At 52.8% G+C, this 22,338-nt stretch overlaps 1 long non-coding RNA gene across 1 annotated transcript; it reads left to right on the forward strand.

The window, feature by feature from the left end:
- Window positions 1–1,066: 1,066 nt before the first annotated feature.
- On the forward strand, window positions 1,067–21,923 carry LOC129734657 (uncharacterized). Its single transcript, XR_008730146.1, has 3 exons — window positions 1,067–1,466; window positions 9,054–9,278; window positions 20,992–21,923. It is a non-coding gene; the product is annotated as an uncharacterized LOC129734657 (long non-coding RNA).
- The last annotated feature ends 415 nt before the right edge of the window (window positions 21,924–22,338 follow it).

Here is a 22,338-nt window from a genome sequence, read left to right on the forward strand (position 1 = left end):
CCGGGGAGCCCCTGGCCCTGCGGCTGCAGCCGCCTGGCGCGGGGGGGGGGGCGGTGCCGCGGGCCGTTGCGGGGGGGTGCCGGGCGGGGGGGCTAGGTACGGCCGGAGCCCGGAGCGGGGATCTGGGAACGGCAGCGATGTATTCGCGAAACAATGGGGGTCAGCGAGCCGCGTCTCGAAGCCGTTTATTTGCTAACCGTGAAGGCTGTTCAAAGCAGGGCCGAGCCCCTGCGCTGCCCAAAGTACTCGGGAGAAAAATGTAAAATTATATTTTAATGTGTAGCAGTACAGTCGTTTTCCCGGCCACGTATATTGAACAAACATGTGGGGATAATAGAGAGAACGATTCTCCTATAGGGGTCTCTATTTGCATGCCATATGTGGCTATAGGCTGAAACAGCTGCGTATAATGAACTTTCAAAAAAGCTAAATACGCATGCAAACCCATAGCAGTTTTCTAAAACTGGCCTAAAAGACAATGAAATGTCCTGCCAGAAAATACAGGAGGCGGAAGAGATTAAAAATAATAATAATGATAATATTAGCTCTCCCCACACCCCCAGCCAAGCCCCAAGCCTCCGCAGGTTTGCTGGGAGCCCTGCCCGAAGGAGGACCCCGGCAGCTGGAGCGGGGGACGGGGGAGCGGGGACGCCCGGGGGTCGGGCAGCGACCCTGGGGGGGGGATGGGGACACGGGGGACCGGGGCGGGCTGGCAGGGGAGAGCCGAGGTGCACGGCCCGGCCTTGACTGCCTCTCTCCCAAATCTGGTTTTCATAGAGAGGCGCAGTAATTACCTAAAGCCATAACTGTCTCCGAAATTATTCATTAAAGTCATTCTCGGGAGTCTCGCGGCGCTAGCGCTCACATTTATGGCCTCTGCGCCATCCGAGCCTGACATCGCCTCTCGCCCTGCTTCCTCGGCGGCCGCGTGCTTAACGTGGCGGAGGGAAGGGGGGAGGGGGGGGGGGACAGCTCCCTCTCGCCTTGCCCTCGGTGTGTGTGTTTGCGGGGGTTCGGGTTGCTTTCCCCCTTTTGGCGAAGGAGCGCGGTGAGGCCGGCAGACACCTTGGGAGCGAGGAGGGTATTTTGGGGAGTTGCAGTGTTGTGCGGAAGATCATGTCTGTGCCCTGTGGTGCTGTCAGCGGTGACAGATCCCAGATGCAGCCGCTACTGTACGGCAGATTGAGTTTCTCAGCAGAAAACTCTCTCCCTCCCTCCCAAACGTCTTCAAAAAACATCTCCAGATACTGCGGGTCACTTCGGCTCAAACAGGGAGAGAAAGGGGGGAGAAAAAAAAAGGCTTTCCCTCTCCCCCTCCCTTTCACTTCCTCCCGCCGGATCTCTCTGGGGTGCGGCTGGGGAGGGGGGGGGGATGACCGGGCCCTTCCCCACCCGGGGATCCAGGTCTCCCCTCGCGCCCCTAGCCCGCCGCGAGCACACCGCCGAGCACGGGGAGCCTCGTCCAGGTAAAGCGGGGAGCGCGGCCGGCGGCCGGGGTGGTCCCCGGAGCTCGTCACCCCTCCCGCGGTCGCGTCTCGCTGTCTGGGGGGGGGGGGGGGGGGGGTTGCGGGGGTTGGGCGGCGAAGGGGTCCCCCCCAGCCCCAGGCCGGGGGCGGGAGGCAGCAACCGAGAGCCGGGTCCGCCCAAAGGTCGGGGCTCGGGGTACCAGGGGTGGTAACAGGGCCGGGGTGGATTCGGGGGCGGCTTTAAGCGGAGAGCGGGGACGAGAGGGAGAGCGGGCGGAGGCGGGGAAGGGCGGCCGGGCGCGGGGTGCACACCCGGTCTGGTCGGGGCAGCGGGGAGCTGCGGACCCGGGGGCGCAGCTCCCATCACCAGCACCGGCAGCCGCCGCCCCGGGAAGCGGCGGAGCTCGGGAGCTCCCCCCACCGCCCCCTCCCCGGGCTTTTCTTTACCGCTACGCGTAAACGGCAAGAGGCACGGGGCTTAAGATCGCCGGGGAATTCATCCCGCTCTTGGAGACATACAACGTGTATCAACACTCCCGTCCTTCCCCCGCATCCCCCGGAAAACATTCGCGCCCCCCAAGCGCCGAAATCAGCGGCCGAGGGGCTCGGATGTCTCCTCCTGGAGCCCTTCGCCCCCCTCCGCGCGAGTGAGTGATGCTCAAGGGCCGGTTGTGGGCCGGGGCTGCGGTGCCCCCTCCTCCTCACCTCCGAGGAGCAATGCACATGCAGCGGCTGGTACCAGCGAGGCCTCCCGCCGGCGGGTGAGCCCCCAAAACACCCCGCACGGCCGCGGGGGAGGTCTGCTGCTCCCCACGGGCCATTCGGTGTGACAGCCCTGGGGTCGGGGTGCCGCCCCTGGGAGCGCCCGGACCTCACCCCTCATCACTTTCCCCTGGATGCGAACAACCTGATTTTGCTCATGCTTCTTGGAAATGGCTCCTACTAACCCCGCTCTCGGTCTTTCCTTCCCCAGATGAATTGAAAGGCTTTAATTCAACCGCTCGCCCAGCCCCCTCCCCTCTCTCCTTCTCTCTCTCTCTCTCTCTCTCTCTCTCTCTCTCTCTTTTAAAAAAGCTCTTGCCTTTAGCAGAAGTATAATTGTGACCCTGCCTGATCCACAGAGCCTCCTGTTGGGAGCAGTTAGCTGTGGTTGCATTAGGCCAAAGGACCTCCCAAGTGGCGGTGGCCTGGGTGTCATAGGAAGGGACTCTGCACATTGTCCATTCTTTCTCATCAAAGTCCCAGGCACCGTGGAGCCAACAGTTTGGTGGAGCAGGAAAATAGTAAACAAGCCTCCCCCACTCCCTTCCCAATCCGGCAGCCCCACGGTTTTCCTGGGACGCAAGAAGGGGAGCAAACTTTCATAACTTGGGCTCTACGGTGTGATTTACATTTCCGGCTGCTCTGTCGGAGTGGCAGTAATTTACAGCCTGATAAAAAACACTTCTACAACACCAGAGCATGTTCAAGTGGTATCTTACTATGCAAAAAGATTTTAAAAGAGGACACACGCAGGAAAAAAAAGTTCGTCTCTTTGCCTTTTCCTCACCATGGTTTTCTGGAGAGACAAATGGGTTGAGATTGTAGTGTAGGCAAAAGAAAAAAAGTAGGCTCAGGCTGAAGAAAACGAGAATGAAATCAATCCTGGGCTTTTGTTTATACGATGTATATTACATGTCCTATTTCTTCAAGGTTTTCACTTAATGGATACTTCTATTTTCTTTCGTGCTTTCGGGCCAAACCCTGCTTGTCTTGCCCTAGGGAATGCTTTCATTTGAGCATGGATCTATTGTGTTTAAACAATTTCTTTTCTTCAATAACTCATTTCTTCTCCGGAATCTACAATCGAGTAGGTCTGGTAGCGTTTATGAAAGGGGAAGCATATTTTATTCAGTTCTAATTTCTCTAATCTGATAGAGAAAGCTTTTACAAATACCGGGGTAATAGCGTTATCCCTTCTTGAGGAGCATCCACTTTGTTTCAGCCAGGCTTCTCCACCGAAGCAGGGCAGGACGGGTCTGGAAACTAATGTACAACATCCCTATCCTGGTAGAGACGGTAAAGTTTAGTAAATTACAAATATGTGAATTTGGCAAACAGTTAAGAATTAAAATGATCAAACGATTAAAAAAAAACAAAAGGAAAGAAAGCAAAAGCAATGAATAAACCACATGCAGCAGTTGCCACTTTCATGACTTTGGTAATTGTTTACACCTGAATCATAGTTTACTCCAGCCACGGTTTCAAGAGTAAACCTTTAAAGAATTTAATTATTTCCAGTTTTCGGCAATAGGGATGGAAAAAAAATAAAAATAAAAAGAAAGAGTAAGTTAGTGGGCAAATGCTGTCTCCCGAGCTCTCATAAAAGGCTTACGATGTATTTCCATCCCGGAGATACCAGCAGCCCCTCCGCGTCCCCCTCCTCCCCGACACACGGGCGCGCATCGTCATCTGTGCACGCATTTACGGCCTAATGAGGGTGCTGAGAGGGCTCGCATGGGGCCATCCTGCTGGGCGTATAAATACATATACACACACATACATATCTATATATCTATGCGCCTGTGTGGGTGTTCAGTCGAGGCACGATATTGAAGCATGTGTGAGTGGACTCCCTGGCTCCTTCCGTCAGCTCTGTAATAGCTCTGTTATTTTTACTAAACGATCAGGATGGCTCTACGTGACCCCTCGTCATTTAAAACCATTTTCTATCATTGCACGTGTGCCGCAGGGGGGGGGAAGGAATCGACAAGTCATTGAGAATAACCGGGAAAGCCTGTGATGTATAGCACGTTTTATCTTTATTTAGGCACCGTGTGGCTCGCAGGACGGCCTGGGCTCCCCTGCGCGGTAGGGGCGCGGAGCGCACCCCCCTCCGGGAGCGGCGCATACGGTCGGGCTACTCCTGCGGCGGGCGGGGGCAGGGCGCGCGCAGCCACGGGGAAACCTCTCCTTCCCCTGCTGCCATTTTCTGTGTGTGAATTCGACGCTTTCTGGGGAGAGAAAAAAAAAAAAAGAAAAAGCAAAAAAGCAAAAAAGCGGGTCGCCGCTGCCGCAGCTCCGCGGCCGCGCTGGGCGGAGGCAGCACTCCGGGGTCTGGGACCCCCCGTCCCCGCCGCAGCCCGCCGTGCCGTGGGCACTGCAGTGAGCTGCAAGCTGCGAGTACTTTCGGTATTTCATTGCTCCCTCTCCTTAAATCCGTCCCCGGCCCCCGCGTCGGGGCTACCTTGGCACCCTTTCCGCAGCCGCGCAGCATCCTCGTATGCGCTGTATCCCGGGGCCGGGCTGGGATTTAAAGGGCTCTGAAACAGGCGGTTTGCCTTCAGGAAAACGGCTCGGGCTTCACTGCGGTGGGGGTCCCGGGGAGGGGCGGAAGGGAGGAGAGACAAGCCGTGGTTTGGTTTGGAGCGCAGCCTTCCGCAGCGGGGGGCATGCACCCTCCCTGCGCGCCGCGGCTGGGCAGGGGGTACCGGGCTGCGCCCCTGCGGGAGCTCCGCGGGCACTCCGTGCATCCTCCGCCGGCGGGCGGCGGTGGCCGGGAACCGGGGTCCGCCCGCCTCGGACCCCCTTTCCTTTGCCCAGCCGCTGCCTGGCGCGGCGGGCGTCTGCTCTTCGACGAAAAGGAACAAATATCCTCAGACACATTTTTAAAACTTACTGGAGCTTCCCTGAATAGCCAGCAGCCTAAAATCACTAGACCTGCGAGGGCTTCATGCGCACCCCCGCTCCGTGACCCAGAGTAACACGCCGCTGGTGCGCCAGGCACTGGCTATGGGAATATTTGGATATAGGCATGTATGTGGGGGCATGGATAAAAGAGCTTTGCATCGCCTTGGGTTAAGGGCTCAGTCCTCAGGCTTTTTTGGTGGCTGGCTCCCACTTTGTAAAACATCTGTTAGAAATGATGTTCCCTGCCGGACAACGAGCTCGGAGTTTTTTTTTATTTCCCACTCCCGCTCACCTTAGCTGAGGGAAGGGAATATCACGCTGGATGCAGGGAGGGGAGGAGGCACATAAGCTAACTGCAACTCATTTTCTAGAAGTAAGTCACCTCAAGCATGTGCTTAGTCATACTTTTTTATTTTCGATGGCCGGTCGTCGTAATAAGTTTCAATACTGTTGTATTTATTACGTCATTTGCAATTCTGTTTCTTGCGCGTCTTTCTTATTTTTGGGGGGGGCAAGAAAGAAAAAAAGCTATTGTTGATCTGTCCAGTCCTAAGAAGACATACACTAACCTAAGATTAAAAGAATACGGCTTATTAAAGACGGGCAGCGACAGCTCCTACAGCAGCGTCTCCCTAAAAGCGGAAAAAAAGAGAAAGAGATTGAAACATGATACGGTTATATAATAGATTCTGACTGAGTCTAAGCTGCATAAGCATAGAAGGTGTTCAAAACTTAAACATTTCTCTGTTATTTCTTTTGCACACATATGGTTTAAAATAGACAAAGTGGTCATCTTATTTGATTGTACATATATAGGGACATACATGAATACACACACATATAAAGCTCCCCTCCGAAGAGAGCTCTGACACCTGTTGTAAGCTTCAAAACAGGAGATCACACTGTAAATGCTTTCTGCATTTTTCTAAACGATAAACACTCTTCTCAGACAAAATAGCTACAGGAGAACTTTACTAAGTGAACGTCCTACGAAAATATCCTCGAGGATGAATTAATCTTCCGTTGGGACGAAATACGTGTCGGATTCGCCCGGTATTTCCCAAGCCAGACACCTCCGAGGAGATACCTGGCAATCTTTTCGCTATTTGATTAAATTCTGTAGAGACTTGTTTACTGAATTTGCTTGGGTTTATTTTTACTTGCTGAGTAGCGGGACGAAAAGCAGGATAAAACTAAAAGGGCTTGCACGGAAAGTCGGGAAAAAATATCATTTTCTCCATCGCCGAAGCAAAGGCTATTTGGGGGCTCTTTCCCCGGGTTATCTGCATCCAGCCCACGAAGCTCCTGCCTGCTGCTCAGCGGAGCTGCCCGGCCGCCGGCAGCGCACCGGTGTGCCCGGTGCCTGCGGAGCCCCCGCACATCTCCCGAGCTCGGGGCCGGCGCCCCCCCCCCCCCTCCCCCAGCGCGTAATGGCGGGGGGGGACGGACACGGACGGACGGACACGGGTTCGGGGGGGGTGGGGTCGGGGTGGTGGTGGGATCGGGGGAAGCCGAGGTAATTGTTTTCCCTGCAGATGTTGTCCTGGTATTTAAAAGACGAAATCCCAACTTCCAGGCACACAGCTGGGGTATGTTGTGTCCTATCAGTTCATAACAAGGAGGCATTCTGGAAAGACTCGTAAGGATATTTATTTTAAAATGTGTGCTGAAAAGATATATGCCTGGGGGAGGGGGGACAGGGTTGGGCGTCTCAAGTTGTGTTTCTAAGCCAAAATGGCACAGTTCGAGTTGTGAACAAATGGTTTCCAGAGAATAGTTATTTTCCCTTTCTTTTCCCTGCAAAAAGATTGTTTGAAGTTCCCGGAGTTTAAAATGTTAAGTAATATTAATACCAAAAAGAATACTTCGGGGCTTCTTGTTTTAATTTTGAAGGGCTGGCATGTGTGGTTTTTCCTTCCCTTCCTTCCTTTCTTTCTTGCTTTCTCGCTTCCCACCCCCCTTCTTTCTTGCGTTTGGAAACTCCTTTCAAACGAACTGTGTTCGGGATATTGTTGTTGCGCGTAAAAGAAATAAATAACCCACTAAATAAAGCAGGCTCCTGTTATGACAAGTTCCAAGCCAGAGCAACATTTTACTAGTTAAAAAAGCCCTTGAGGGGAAAAAAAAAAAAAAAAAAAAAAAAGCAAAAGGGTTTAATAGCAGAAACGCTGTCAGTTGCAGAGGTGTGGGGCAGCAGCGCAGGGCACACCTCTCCCAGCCCCACCGCGGCGGAGCTGCCAGTGCCCCGGGCGCCGCGGGGGACAGGGCGGGCGCCTCTCCCGGGAAGGGGGGCTTGCGGGATCAGCCCGCAGAATTTATCACTGGCAAAGCCTCTGCAGAGCCGGCAGCACCGGGGATGGGCAGCTCGGCAGGGCGCTGCCGTTCCCTCCCCGCCGCTTTTCCTTCTTTCATCGCCGCGAGCGTGTTAAAACTATTGCGAAAATAGCGAGGGATCGCGTCAGCGTTCTGTGAGGGCTGGGACCTCCCCGGCCACCTTCAACCGGGAGTTATCCCGGCGCCGGGGGATGCGCCCGCAGCTCCTGCCCGCTCGCCCCGTCGGGGCTGCCTTGGTGGGCAGCGGCGGGGGCCTCGACCGGTCTCTGCCGGGAGCCCTCGTTACCGCGGGCCGGCATCTCTAACCGTGCGGCCGGCGCGCAAACAACGCCATCCCGCTGTCTCTGGGCGGATTTTTCTCCAGATATCGAGAAGGGGGCGGGGGGGAACAACGTTGGTAGGGTCATTGTGGAGAGTCAAGGTTTGAAGACGGTTTGCTCCTCAGCAAATCCTGGGAGGGGTTTAACTCCGCCCGGGCGGGGGCGGGAGGGATCCTCAGCCGGGAGCGGAGCAGCGCTGCTTCCCCGGGGAGGCCCCGGGGGGCCCGGCCGCCGCTCCGGGGAACCGCGCTGGCAGCGGTGTCCTCCCCCCCGCCCCCGGCGGCGGGAGCCCGCGCTCCCTAATCGCTTGCATGTGCCTGCGCCCCGAGCGGCCCCGCTCCGAGCCGCGGCAATACCGTGACAATTCGCGTGTCGTAAATTACACAGACCTCACCCCGGCAGGGTAACGCCGGCGAGGTGTCCGGTGTGTCTGCAGCTCTGGAAGGCACGGGAGGAACCCGGGCTTGCTGCTGCCCTGATTGCCCTTTCCCCTGCCTCCCCCTCCGCCACCTCCTCCACGGAGGGTCATATCGCAATGACTCACCGACACGTTTCTGTGGAAAGGAACATTTTTGTCTCGCCACCTCCCCCCCCCCCCCTTTATTTTTTTTTTTCTTTTAAAGCTGTTAACTCCCGTTTATGATAGAAAATGTTACTCAGTGCGTTTTGTTTCGTTCTGGTTGCCATTGGTTGGCCTGGGTTTAATCAGGGGGGAAAAATGCTCGCCACAACTGTAGCTATTGTCTGGCTAGAAACACCGGGACCGGAGGAGCAAAGAGGAGAGGACGGGAGACCGTGGGTGACAGTGACGGTGGGACCCGCCATCGCTCTCCAGGAGCCCTGGTCCTGCTCTCAGCGCCTCCCAAAACAGAGCTCCCTCTCTCCCCAAGCTGCCTGCAGCGGTGGTCAGGGGAGCCGGGGGCATGTTATCTCAGGAACATAATGCTAATAAATGTGCTCATATGTTGGACATTCCCCTTGCCTGTTTTATAGGGTTTCGCTGGTGGTGCTTAATGGGCTGGGTCACCGGGACTGATGCTAGAGAGGTTATTAGGATTAGGTAACCTAATGAATCGTATGGCCATTAGCGGGGCTTTGAAAGAAGGTAGTTTTCCCCGTAACCTGGTCTTCTGCCTCTTAACACGGGAAATGATTTTTAACTGTCCCTCAATCACAGGTCGGAGGGGGGGCTTTCCCCCCCCCCCCCCCCTTTCTTATTTGTTTAAAACCTCTCTCTGATGCTCAGAAATGGATTTCTTCACAGGAGAAGCCTGTCTTTTTATCTCGGGGTTCCTCGGAACCGCTGGCCGAGCCGGACACCGCGGCCGCTCCCGCCCTGCCCGGCTGATGGCAGCGCAGCCGCCGCCGGTGCCTTTCCTCGCCGCCGGCCACGGGGGCACCGCTCGGGGCGCGGCTCCGTGACGAGGAGGATTTCTATTAATTTTTCCCAGAAGAGGATTTTTCTCTTTGTGCCTTTTGCCCAAGCCAGGTAAGCGATGCGATGCTCGGTTCCCCTCCCCAGCAGCTCGCCCCGCACTGCTCCCTCCCGGGGAGCCCTTGGAGTCTCATTCCCGGAGGGCCCCGCTGGTAGGGGGCCCTGGCTTCCCCGCCCTGCCCCGCGGTACCGACACCGGGCCCCGCCGCGACCCGGCCCGGGGGCGGCTCAGGGCGGACGGGGCGGACGGGCAGGGGCACACCGGCGGCACCGGAGCCTGCGGCTTTGCCTCTCTCCCCGGGGCAGCCGTGCTGGGGGGGGCGCAGGCTGGCAGGAGGCAGCCCTTGCACCATCCACCGTCTTCTCTGGCGGGGAGAAACCAAACCTACCTTTTTTTAATTTTCCTTTATTTATAGCCCCAAAGTTTAAGATTACGCCACGTAATATTTTTTTTTTTTGTCAAAACCTCGTTGTTTGGTGTCGTGTCGTGTCCGTGTCCCCCCCACCCCCTCCCGGTATACGGGAGCGTTTGAACGTGGACACAGGTTACAGCCCGTAATGCCCTCTCGGGGAAGCCGTGCCAGCGGCGCGAGTCTCTGCTGTAACCAGAACAAGTGTTAATGGCTGATTAAATTCGATCAGATTTGAAATATTTGTCCCGTGTTCATTTTTCGGACCGTTCACATTTGGGAAAAAAACCCCCACAAAACCCAAAACCAACCCCAAACCGGGTGTATTGGGGGAAAGAAAACTGCAAGAGGGTGTTGGGGGAGAAAAGACCGCAGGCTTTTGGCCGAGCGCCTCAGGGAGCTGCGGTGGCGGGGCTGGGGGGCGGTCCCCGGGAAGGACGCAGGGGTGTGGAGCCGCAGCGGCTGGAGGCAGAGCAAGGGCCAGCCTCCCCTCCCGGAGCAAAAGAAGCCGGGACCCCTTCAGCAGAGTTGTCACCCAGTGACATCTCCCGCGCCCGGCTACGTGGCGCTGGCAGAGGGACAGGGGCGAGCGGGCCGGTGGCAAACGCGATGCCGTGTTCTCCAGCTGTAAAAGCTTACGGTCACACAGCTAGAGGCCCCGCACCTGCCGTGCTGCGGGGCCGCGGCTGCCGGGAAGGGGCTGCTCCTCTGGGGGCCGGCGGCGGGAGCAGCGCAAGGTGTCCTCCTGCAGAGGGGAGGAAAGCTCCAGCCCGCCTGACTTGGAAAGAATCCACTTTCCCACAGCTTTTTCAATCCCCAATACTTTTCACACCCTGTTAGGAGTTAATACCGCCGAAACCGCTAAACGCTTCCATGCCTAAAGGTACGCCCCGCCGGGGGCTGCGCCTGTCGGCCCCCAGCCCCGGGGGCAGGCCGGGCCGCGGCGGCGGGGAGCCCCGCCAGCCCCGCGAAAGGGCTCGTTTCCCTGGTGGAAATTCCTAGGATGCCTCGTGCTTAGGCTGACACATCGGGCCTGCCTTCTCTGCAAGGGCTTCGGAGCGCAGGGGAGGGGAAGGAATCCCGGGATACCTTTCGGGAGAGAGTTGGGGGATGCTGCACCTCCGGGCGGCAGGGAAGGCTCCCGGGGGAGGGGGGATCACAAGCGGGCTTGATCTTGCCTGTCGCCGGCGGATTGATTTTTTTTCCTCTTTTTTTCGGGGGTGGGGGATGTTTTCAGCGTCTGTGGTAGCGCCTTGCACCCTTCAGCCGCCACCCGCCGCGGCCGCCGGCGGCCGGTACCGCTCCGCCCCGGCCCCGCCCCGGCCGCCGGTGTCCCTGCGGCGGGTCGGGGCCAGCAGCCGCTCCGCTCTGGCGTAGCGAAAATGCGGTAAGGCCGGGAGCTGACCTCACCTTCGATGTGTCCCCAGCCTCGGCACGGCAAGGCCAAGGGCAGGGAGAGGAGTGCCCACAGGGACGGCGTGGCAACTGATCCCACGCCGCAGGAACAGGCCGGTCGGGGGAGCGTTTCCCGTCCTCTTTTCCCATCAAAGTAATCGCTGGGAAACTCTGGGTGACATTTCTTGCCACTCCTTCCCAAATCTCCAAACACTGTTCCCAGCAAAACTGACCGACTGTGGTCTCCCTGGCTTGCAGCAAGATCACTCGTCTCTGAGAAGCACAAAATCCATCTAGAAGGCCTGATCCTGCCATGTCTGACGGCCAGGTCAGCTGTGCCCAGCCTTTCACAGGCAGCGGGGCTTATAGGTTGGCATTCAGAGCCTGAAGGGGTTTGTTTGTGGGTTTGGTCCCAAAAAACAAGGGACTTGTCCCCAGCACAAAGCAAGTGCAGCTCTGGAGCCCAGCTCTGCCGTGCTCCCCCCCAAACACAGGGATGCAGCTCTCCTTGCACCCCGCAGCTCACCAGCAGCCTTTCTTTTGCAGCAGCTCCGGGGAAGGCCGAAACACCAAGTCGGTGGTCACTGACTGTGCAGGCTGTACCTTGAGGTGCAACAACCCTGGCCCCTTGGTGACTGCTCATAGCGTTGTAAAGGTTGCAGCAACCCTCAGCTCTATGCTTGTTCTCTGTTCAAAACCCTTTAAAACCTTGTGGAGGGAAAGGGAAATCCATCAGTAATACACACTTGGCGGGACACTCTATTGCCCTGATTTGGCTTTTCCCATTGCTCTCGGGAAATGTGGTGCAGGCCAGCTGTGGTGTGTGCTGCACGGGGAGGAACCGTGGGTGCGGTGACCAGACAGTTCCCAAGCAAAAGGCTGCAGACACCTCTGAGAGAGGCTGGTTCTCAAGTGGGGGATGCGGAGATTTCCCTGGCTGCCCTGTTCCTGCCCCCTGCCTGAGGCATACACATTCCCCTTGGGCAGGCCCAGGTTGGCTGCAGCCTCTCCCTGCCCTGTTCCTGGCCTGGCCTCACCCAGGTTACATCCCATGGGCTGTGGTCTCCAAGGTGATGCGGGGATCTCTGTGTGTGACTGGGGAGGGGGACAGTTGGGTTGTGTCTGGGCATGAACGAAGTGACTTACCAACTTCTATAGCTTCCCACTGAATTTGCAAGCCCTCATGTTACTTTTCCCCAGCAGGAGCATCAGATAGAAAAGGGGGTCCTCTCCCCTCCCCACCCACCCAGTGGATGAAACACCCACAGCAGAGCCAACGACCTGGTGCAAACCCCCTCTGCAGCCCGAGGGTTCTGATCCCACAGCGGCTCAGCCCACCTCTCCTCATTTTCCCTGCCTGCACCGGGTGGCGGGCACCTTTTCCAGCAGCAGGACCACTGCAGGGATGCTCCTACCGCCCGCTGGTCCCCAGCCCCTGGTTCTTCCCCGTGCCTACCCAGGCCCCTGAAGCTGGTGGGGAGCCAGATAGGCCACACTAGGGCCTCTCATCCAGCCTGGAGGAGGGGACGCATGTACGGAGAGGGCCACCTTCTCCCTCACCCTCCCCAGGCCTCAGCAGGAGCCTAAGCCCCAGCCAAAGTGAGGGACCTTGCGGTGGGGGTGCTACATAAACCAGACAGATACCCTCGCTGCTCAGGTGTAACTATAGAGGGTCTCTTCTCCCACCCTGCTGCAGGCCGGAGCCCTGAGGGTAGGTGTGAACTGTACCCTGCCCAACACCAAGTGTGTTTTGGCTCGATGATAGCATTTATTCAAATAGCATATAGACTTTCAAGTCAAGAGCTAGAAGGATCTTCAGGAAAAGGATGCTCTCTCTCATCAGATGCCAGACAAGGGTGAGGGGATGAGGACCTGAGCATCAGAAGGTACCACAGCAGTAGACACCACAGCTGGGTGTAAGGGCCAGACCCATGGAGAGCTGTTACTCCTTACTGCCTGCAGCCCAAGCTCTCCGCCTTATGCAGGGCAGGTGGTGGGCAGCACCAGCAAGATGTTGGGACCTGCACACCTCAGTTCTGCAGTTCCCTCCACTGCTGGGCTGCCCCCTCACCGTGCTTCCCTTCCCTTCCCTTCCCTTCCCTTCCCTTCCCTTCCCTTCCCTTCCCTTCCCTTCCCTTCCCTTCCCTTCCCTTCCCTTCCCTTCCCTGCCCTGCCCTGCCCTGCCCTGCCCTGCCCTGCCCTGCCCTGCCCTGCCCTGCCCTTCTCCTTCCCCTTCTCCTTGCCCTTGCCCTTGCCCTCCCCTCCCCTCGAGCTCTGCAAAACCAGCAGAGAGAGGAAAACGTCAAAACGGCGCCGTGCCCAGCCGGGATTGCCGGTGGTGCGGGGGTGTTGGTGTGGGGGTTTTGTCTCGGTTTGGTTTGGTTTCGGGGTGTCGGTGTGCTGCCGCCCGTAGCGCCGCGCTGCGGCCGGCGTGGGAGAGGCGCTGCCCGAGGGGATGCTCCGGTTTAAAGCCCACCATCCCGCCCCCGCCCCAGGATCTGAGAGGCGGTGGGACCAGCAACCCCCCCTCCCCAACGCCCCCGCCCCAGGTGCTTCCGCGGGGCTTAGCGCCGTGGGAGGGGGCATTGCGCCGGGCTGGGGACCCCCCGTCCGGTCCACGCGCGGCGGGGCATGTGGGTGCGTGTGTGTGAGCGCGTCCGCCCAAGCATCGGCACATATCAGCGTATAAATACATGCACATGTACGGCTAACATACATTACATTAATGCAGTCGAATAGATACTATATTATTTCAGTTACCTTATTAAATAACAGTCAGTTGGTTCCATAGTTTCCCTTCATTTGTTTCATGCGCTTGGAAATCTGCAAGAAATGCAAACTGGGGAATATTTAAATATACATTTTACATACTAAATATATAAACTCATATACAAATACATTATACAATATATATGTAAACAAAATCAAGGTGCTTGCAGAAGTGCACGTGAATTTTACTGAAATGCTCCGATTTGATGATATGGTAGGATGGGACATGTGATGTGATACAATGCCGGCGTCCCTTTGGATGTGAGGCTCGCGGCGGGGTCTGCCGGGTTCTCCCACTCCCAGGGCTGGCAGCTGTGTCCCCCCCGCCCCCTTCATCCCTGTGGGCTCCGGCCCAATCGGGATGAGGCCCGTGGGAAAGGGCCGTGATGTCCCCACCGTTGCCGCCCCGGGCTGAGGCTCGGTGGGGCGGTGGGACCTGAGCGCCTCAAATGATAGAGTGGTGTCGGCTCCTGCGGGCAGAGATCAGTCTTATTTGTCAGAGGAGGCAAGGAGTGCCTGGAGTAAGTAGCAGATCTTTCACCCACCCGCCCTCTGCCCCGCCCCGCCCCCCCCCCCCCAAAAAAAAAAAAAAAAAGGTGTTAGAAGGAGCTCGCTGCTGGCAGTAAGCGAACGGGATGAAGTGTCTCCCCAGTGCGCTGCGTGGAGGTGAGGCTGATTTTCCTTCGTGCTTCTTCCTGCAAGGCTTTCCTGAGGGCTTCAAAACTGCCGTTTGCAAAATTCGCGTGGCACAGAGCACAGCTTTAAAACACCTCTTCGGGAGAGAACAGGCATTTTCCCGACTATTTGTCTTTTTTTTTTTTTTTTTTTTTTCTCCTATAACCGCAGGCTGCGGGGCACAAAAGACACGGATAAATGCATGAATCCATCCATCCATTCATGCATCCATCCATCCATTCAGCCCTCCTTTAATAATCTCCTCTAAAGTTGCCATGTGACATTTCAGAACAGTGATTTCAAACCTGAATCTGTCACTTTGCTAAAAAAAAAAGAAAATAAAAGAAAAAAAGAAACCACCTCGCCTGCCCCCACTACCAATAATAACAACCGTAAGGGAAAGGGAAAGGGAAAGGGAAGGGGGAAGGGGAACGGGAAGGGGAAAGGAGAAGGGAGAAGAGAAGAGAAGAGAAGAGAAGAGAAGAGAAGAGAAGAGAAGAGAAGAGAAGAGAAGAGAAGAGAAGAAAAAATAAAATAAAATATGAAAGAAATAAGAAAAGGAAAGAGAAATAAAATATGAATATAAAAGAAAAAAGAAATAAGAAAATAAAAGAAAAGGAAAGAAAAGAGAAGAAAAAAGAAAAAAGAGAAGAAGAGAGAAGAAAAGAGAAGAAAAGAAAAAAGAAAAGAAAAGGAAATAAAAGGAAAAAAAAGGAAAGAAAAGGAAAGAAAAGGAAATAAAAGAGAAACCCTCCCCCGTTTTGATTATTAGTATTTTCCCATGGGTTTCTTGGGCGAAGAGCCGAGAGCGGGCACGGAGCAAGGCAGAGGGAGCTGCCGGGTCCCCGGAGGCGGGGAGCCGCAGGAGGCTGAGGCAGCTCTTGCTGCCCGCGGGGCGGCGGTGGCAGGTGGGGGCCAGGCTGCTCCCCGCAGGGCACGGCTGCCGGGCCCCGGGCTGCGCCCAGCCGTCCCGCGGGAGCTTCAGCCCGCGCTTCACCCGGAGGGGGAAACACCCCGCTTGCAGCGAGGGACACAGAGAGCTCTTTCTTGGTTATTAGCGGGGGAAAGAAGAAAAATAAGAAAAAATAAAAAAAAAAAAGAAAGAAAAAAGAAAGAAAAAAGTGAGAAAAGGGGTAAGAAAAAAAGGGAAAGAGGAAAAAAGGGGGAAAAAAAGATAAAACCAGCTTTGTGCGCTTGGGGCTGCAGGAGCAGCGCTGGCGGCAGGGCTAGGGCCTCACCCCAGGAGAGACGGTGCCAGCCGTCCCAGCGACTTGGTGCACGGGGCTGGCACCGTCCGTCCCGGCGTGAGGATCCGGCCTCGCTCCTTCCCACGAACCAATCCCGACATCAAAGGGCACGCAACAGGCAATGTGGAGCGCACATGGGAGGCTTGCAAAGCCTTTTCTGTCAAAACGTGTTTCCTGGCGTTTTTCTGCCCTACCAGACCTAGCCCCCCCGGCACCCCCACAGGACTGCGGAGAAGCAGCAGGGACCTATGGACTGCTAGAGATAGGCTGTGCATACGTCCAGCTTCTTGCAGTGAGCCTGGGGAGCTGCTCGTTTCCTTTTTCCCTCCATGGGATGCAGTGACTCGCAGCAAATTAATAGCCATTGTCATCCAGGGGTGTTTTTAATTATCTTTTTGGGCCTCTGCAGATTTAACTCATCTTCTGCCACTTTGCTGTTTAAACTGGGCATCAATCCAACATCCACTTTCAAACTCAGTATCTCACCTGCTTCATGTCTAGTCCACCAGCCAACTCCTAGTTCAGCTGAACACACCAACTGTCTCCAAGTCCAAGGACTTGATGGATATCCCTTTACCGCTGCTTAGTGACTGCGTGTGGCCCACCCCATGATCTGCCAGGGTCTGGAGGCACAGCGGGATCCGAGATGGGTTGTAATGGGAAATGGAGGAGGATTTTAAGGCTCTGGACTGGTGGGGAGTGGAGAGGAGATGGGAAATAAAATTAAGACCATTTGGTTCTGCATGAGTATTCAAGAAAACAGATTTATAAACGTTTTAGGTAATAAATTAGAGGAAGTTCTGATTTAAGAGTGGAACAGGAATTTGTAGCACATTTTAATGGTGAATTGTTTCTACATTTTTTGAAAGTTTTTCATTCATTCACACCATATTATTTTGAGAGGTTGCAAAAAAGAGCAATGGCTTTGTGTGCATCAACTAATATACTGCAGTATACTACAATAAATGCTACATATTTATATGTGTACTCATTTATTATTGCTGTTACAAATCTAGAGAAAAACTTAACCGTTTTGCAGTGATTCCAAGACACAGCATTTAGCAAGAGTCACTGCAATACTTTGTATGGTCTGCACCTAGGAAGCTCCTGTTACTTAACTGGGACACAAGTCCAGCTCACAAACATGCCAGCATTTGGGATTAGGCAGGAACCGGGTGTTTAAATGCAGACTACCTTTTTCATATTGTCCTGCCTTTACCAAGTAACTCCCTTGGCATTAGGGAAGTCTCTGAGATGTGTGAAGTCCTGCTCCACACATGCAGTGAAGCCTTTTGGTTTTGACAGGGCTAAGTGTGTATCTCGCACCTAATCCCATCCGGATTCTCAGACAAAGCATTCCTCCTCCCTGGAGGAGCTGGCTCTGGCAGTGCACGTGAAACACACTCACACGGGCAGGGTCTGCACAAAACGCGGTGGCACTGGAGCATGGTGGCAGAAGGCCAGCAGTGAGAACAGAGCCATCAGCCCCATTTTGTGGAGTAGGTTATTTGTCACGCAGGACTTGAGGGAGCTAGCGATGTCCATCTTCATCTCACTGCTTTAAGGAATTCACAGCCACATCTCCCATCACTGTGGTGTGTGGCTTATGTAATATCAGGCAGCTGAAGGACAGGGAGAAGAAACAGTCCCCTTTCCTTTGAAGCTGCTGCATGGCACAATTAATGCTTTGGTCCCTCTTCCCTTCTCCTTTCTCCTGTGCCAACACCAGAACGGCTTCTACTCAGACATCAGTACACTGCTACAGAGGGTGGGAAATGGAAGTTTAACTTCCCTGAGGAACTGAATGAGGTCCCTAGAGCCTCATTTTTATAAAGAATATTTTTCGGTTTGCGATTGAAAAGATTTATTTTCCACCACCACAATGCAGGAAGCCATTGAGCTGGGCAGTCAGGTCCCTGACAGATCTAGACAGTTCTGAGCCACTTGCAGGGAAATGATGGGAGATTTTGTTAACTTGGGAAAAAGGGTGGGAGAATTTTTAAGCTGCTGATACGTCAGTCTATCCTGAAGCAGTCAGTGAAGAAGCTTTGGAAACTGTCCAAACTGGACTGCGTGTAGTGGCGATGGGCTTTTGGATACCGGGTAAGGGCAGTGAGTAGCTGTGCCTGTGTGGCTGGAAGGCAGGAAACACACGTCCTCACAGGCACCAGCACTGGATGCCACTTATATGGGGCATTGCTGGCAGGAGCTCACTGCAACTGGAGTCCCCAGGGAGTCCACACACACCAGACTCCTGTCCTTCTTGAGGACAAATCCCGCAGGCTGTGTGCACCCACCCTCTCCACCACCCACTGATGCTGCCAGCCCCTCACTGTGGCTCCTCACCCTCCCTAGGTTTCTTGTCCAGAGCTCACATTGCCCTTAACATCCAGAAAATTAAGTCCTTGAAGCTGGGACCTGACCTCACATACAGCCTTTGTGGAGCCGGGCCAAACTCAGTACAGGTGAGGAGGCCTTTGAACATGCATCTGAATTGCTTAAAGTAAAAGAACTCAAAGGCCCACACCCATGCACCTATGAGTTGCTGAGGCTGCTTGAATAAGGAATAGAGCATAGGGTCCAAGAAGCTTACCTTTTGAAAGATCTGAACCAAGTGCTCCTTCTGCATACGTCAGTACAGCCTGTCAAAGAAATTTATTCCAAGAAACATTTTAAGAGCCCAGGGACGGTGCTGAAATGGAAAACGTAGCTCCTTACGCTGGCAGTCAAACCAACATTTCCTAGTATTCACACAGCTGATCAATAGGGGAGGTTTTAGGGAGGTGCAGTTTCTGGTACAGAAAGGAAGTGTGGAAGTATGGTTCATGTGCCCGAGGCCTTAATCTCCCCCTACCCCACCCCCATAAAATTAACCACATAATTTGTAATCATTCATAACAGTTGGAATTGTCTTGACTTTTAAAAGACTTTTCTCATTAGACAACCCTTTATTCCTTGTAAAGCATATTATTGATCTTAATATGCAGAAAATGCCATAGCTAGCAACTTAGAATGTTTGTGCCATTTTTTCTAAACAATGAGAATTGATGAGGTTTGGCAGGACATTAAAATATTTAACATTATAGCTTTGAGAAGGCTTTTATGTGTCTGTACTAATAGGAAAATCTTTTAACAGGAAAAATGTTTTTCTCTGCTCCACTAAAATCTCCAGTGAGGGCTGATTCCATTTGCATTAAACCCCATGGGAGGTTTGTTACTGACTTCAAAGTCAATTCCAAGAGGAATTCCAGTTTGGAAAATCATCACTAGAAAAAAATATCTCAGCCTTGCAGTCACATGACTAGCGCCTTTAAATTAGCCTTTCATTACATGCCCTGACACTTCAGAAAGCATCTGGGGCCAGGACATCTCTGACTTTGCCCAGAGAAATTGTATGTTCCCAACCTGAGCGTGATGAAGATGCCAACTCCTACACCACTATGTCATCTGAAGCATGTGAGATGGACCAGGTGCTGCTTCCAGAGGAGCCACAGGCCTGTACTGCATCCCTCTAAGAGTCTACTTTTCAGACACTTGGAAAAAAAAAATTAACTGCCCAGATCTCTGTTCTTGCTATCCACATCTGACTTTAGGGCTGAGCTCTGATACCTTGGCTGACTCTCTGTCTTTACAGCACTATGTGTAGGGTGCAGAGGTCGGGGGAAGTAGTACAGAAGGCAGCAGGGTGTTCAAAACCCATACCCTTGCTACGTAGAGTGTGACAAGACCTAAACAGGTAACTGTGACAGGGAACGCCTGTCTGGTTCAGTTCCTTGACTCGGGAAGGGGTATTTGCCAGCTGGCTAATTTGCCACACCCTGGTCCATTGTGTGCTGCTCAAGGGCAGTGGCAGAGCCCTGGCAAAATGGGGCCATAGTCACTTTAGGGCTGTGAGAGCATCTCCAGGCACTTCTCCACCCCATGAGCCTGAGTGCTGCCTCGGGCTGGTGCACGCCAGCACTGAGCCCTGCAATGTGTGTGTCCTCTGACTATGCATCTTTGCATTCAAGATGAAGGAGGAAAATTATTTAAGCAAACTAGGCAGCCTAAAAGAAGGTTGTCATGAAAGTTCATGCCTGTCTTTGTCTTTCAGTGTTGAGCTCATGTGAGGGTACGCGGATCCTCCAGACACTTGGAGCACAAAGGTCCTTCTGGACTGCGTTTCTCTTAAAATCTCTAAGGGCAGAGCTGCTCAGTGGCTTGTTGAGGCCTCTTGGACCTTTTCTAACACCAAAGGCTGGTACACTTCATTTTAACTGTGAAGCTCATTCCCAAGTTTTCCTGAGGTGGGCAATTTAATTAGGAACATCATGTTATTTGTGAAGATCAGATCTGCTTTATCATTTGCAGTCTTCCCTTTACTCCCAGCACAACACCTCTTATAAATGCTAGCAGGAAAAGAACAAAATGTAAAATTTGTGTCCTGTAATCATATGTATTCCTGTACACAACAAGCTCAAATGTTGGGATCTTTTAATAGCTTTTTCCATATTGGACTCTTTGTTTGGATGTGGTTTTCCTGATGTATCCTAGTAACATGTTTAGTTAATTTATATTGTGTGTATGTGTAGACAGATATACACACATCCATATGTATGCACGCACATAGTGCTCATTAAGTAAGTGTTAAACCTCCCACAGCAGAGTTGGGTTTGGAGGGCAAATAGGCTGAAAACGAGAAGTCTGTTCCATGTGCAGAGGGGTACTGCCGAGGCTGCTCCAAGGAGGCACACGCAGCCCCCCGCGGGGATCTGGAGCCCCCGCGCCTCTGGTGTGAAGGTTGCTCTGACATGTGCACCCCAGGCAGGACTGAAATCCCTATGTGTCACCAGCAGCAAAGCGCCATGCTCAAATGCCCTCCGGAGGGGGTGGGCTTGTCGCCTCCCCCACCCCTCACTGGCACGTGCGGAGGCTGGAGCGCTTGGCCAGTCCCTCGGTCGCGAGGCGTTGCCTGCATGTACGTTGGCAGTGTGAGGACTTGATCCTTAAACTGTTCAAGTATCTTGTCTGTTGCAAGACAAACTCCAACCCCAGAAACTTTTAGTGGATGATGAAGAAAGGAGTAATTCCACATATTGCATGGTAAAGCACAAATATGACCTACTCGTCTGGTGACAGATGACCCTCTCTTGAAAGACCCAATCCTGGCCATGTTTGTCTTTATTAAAATGAGGAAGAGCTGGCTCCAGGGCTACAATATGTACTCCTGGAAAAGCCACACACTCCTTATCCTCTTTTTCTTTCTTTTTTTTCTTTTTTTTTTTTACCTAGGCCCACAAGCACAAGTGGATTGAACGAGTCCTGCACTGCGGTATTTACTCTGTAGCAAAACTTCCTTTGAGGAGCATTCTGCAAACCTAAGGACTGAGGAGCCAGGACTGGGAGCTAGGGAAAGGACATGAACGATTTCCTTCATAGCTGGTTTAGAAAAAGCCGGCTGCTTTCTACAGTCACGCCAAAACTAAGAGGAGATGGTCTGAGGTTAAGAAACACGCGGGATAATTTTCATACCAAATGTGAAAAATGCAAAATTGCTTTAACATATAGTAACTTGCCATAAAAATGATATGTGTTCCCTTCCAGCTTTAAAAGGAGACTTTAAAAACTGTACTGTCTTTGATTTGTAGGGCAACTTCATATTTATTTTTTTAATTCACAAGTTTGTGAGAAAACATAATGAAACCCTTGATGTTTTTATGATCTTGATTAGTGCTTCATTGTATAAGTATTTGGTTATTGAAACACACACTAAATATTGCATTGTAAAATCTGTTGCAACTTATTCAATATCTTTTGGAATTAATAGAAAAAAATTGCAGGACTGCAAAAATGGTATTAATTTTAATTTTATTTCATTTAATAAAAAACTCACTTGACTGCACAGTCTTTTTCTTTATTTTCTCACTTATTGTGTGTATATTTGAAGAAAAATGTCTGTTGCATATCATCTATCTAACACGAAAAACTGATGCTGTTATTAATAAGTTACTGAGAAAAATAAACCAGTTTGCACTTCAATTTCTATCACTCCTGGTGAGTGATTCTTTTGGAATAAACATAGCTCTAACACATGTAAACAACACAGGAAATTAATAACAAAATTTTTTGGATTTATTTCAGATGCTGCATACTTTATGTAAATATATGTGGCTTTCAATTTCAATGATTTTCCAGTAAGTAATAAACTTTGCTCATTAACCTCCTCTTAAACTAAACATTTATTGCTTTATAAGTGTTATTTCAACTAAATCAAGTGGATGTTCTTGGTAAACTAATGCAACAGATCTGTTCAACCAGAGAAACAGGGTGGCTTCTTTTGAGTTGGGAAAACTCTGAGTTTCTACTTAAACTTCAGGGCAATGAGATGCAGTATACTATGTCGATTTTTAATGTGAAAAATGTTGATAATATCTTTTTAAAATTAATATACCTTTCCCTCATAAGCTCAGTGGTAAAACACGGGAAAAATCCCAGTAGTTGGATAAAGTAACATATATCTGCTCTATGAACCTTGGGTTAGTAGTTTTTCACAGAACTGGCTTAGTGGGTTTTTTTCACTACCAGCCATGATTAGTTAATGTTTTCCTGGAGCAATGAGTGGGGTATCTTTTCTGGAAA

This window comes from Falco cherrug, chromosome 1 (assembly GCF_023634085.1).
Source record: "Falco cherrug isolate bFalChe1 chromosome 1, bFalChe1.pri, whole genome shotgun sequence".
Taxonomy (NCBI): Eukaryota; Metazoa; Chordata; class Aves; order Falconiformes; family Falconidae; genus Falco; species Falco cherrug.